Source organism: Sinocyclocheilus rhinocerous, unplaced genomic scaffold, assembly GCF_001515625.1.
Source record: "Sinocyclocheilus rhinocerous isolate Xijiao unplaced genomic scaffold, SAMN03320098_v1.1 scaffold2050, whole genome shotgun sequence".
In the NCBI taxonomy this organism is placed as follows: domain Eukaryota; kingdom Metazoa; phylum Chordata; class Actinopteri; order Cypriniformes; family Cyprinidae; genus Sinocyclocheilus; species Sinocyclocheilus rhinocerous.
In genome coordinates, this window is record NW_015661574.1 from 68527 (window position 1) to 69468 (window position 942).

The 942-nt window shown below is 33.1% G+C and overlaps 1 protein-coding gene across 3 annotated transcripts in view; it reads right to left on the reverse strand.

Annotated features, from left to right (window-relative positions):
- Nucleotides 1-942, reverse strand: part of LOC107726381 (microprocessor complex subunit DGCR8-like) — a 10684-nt gene that overhangs the window by 2251 nt on the left and 7491 nt on the right. The gene's annotated exons all lie outside the window — the stretch shown is intronic.

Here is a 942-nt window from a genome sequence, read left to right on the forward strand (position 1 = left end):
GTAAATTTCAATTTCCGCACAGTCTAATCTAATTGGCATACTCTTCGAATTTCATATTAAGAAATTATTTTGGTTACACTTTATTTCGATAGTCCACTTTAGACATTCTATTAACAGCAAGTAACTTTGCCACTACATGTCAACTAGCAGTTAGTAGAGTATTAGTAGACTGTCTGCTTAATATCTTCTAACACTTTCTTTGTGAACTTATTCTACTAACCCTAAACCTACCCTAACAGTCTACTGAGAATTAGTTGACATTAAGTAACTAACTAGTTAGTAGAATGTCTAAAGTGGACTATCGAAATAAAGTGTAACCGAATATTTTTTTCTCCCGACAGTTTCAGGGGAAGTGGTGGTTTTCTTTAAACAGGGACCATATTTTAATCCAGCAGTTATTGCATTTTCTTTATTTTATTTAATATTTTCTTTATTTTATTTAATATTTTGTTACATGTATATAGGTTTATATTATATATATATATATATATAATGAATAGCTATGCAGCAATATTCAATAATGCATAAGACTTAAAGCTTTGGTTCACACTGTTCTTCGAGCTATTGAATATAATGACATGATCTGATTTTCTTCGAGGTACGGAGTTACCACCTTTGTTTTTAGGTAGACTGCCTTGTGAAATAATGAATATGGTTCAAACTATTTAATACACCAACATAAGAGCTGAATAAAATGAGCACACAATCACGCACTGCAGCAAATGACCACAAAACCATACCGAAGAACTTAAGACAAACAACAAATGCACATGCGTAGAAGGCTTTTTTTTTTTTTCAAAATATCAAATGCAAGAAAGCCAGCATGACTCCACAGCAAATACGTAACGTATAGCATTACTAATGCAGACTCAAGTGAGGCGTTTCCCTTTTGAAACAAGGTACCATCAATAAGGGGGGGGGGGGGAAGAACTAAGGCAACAT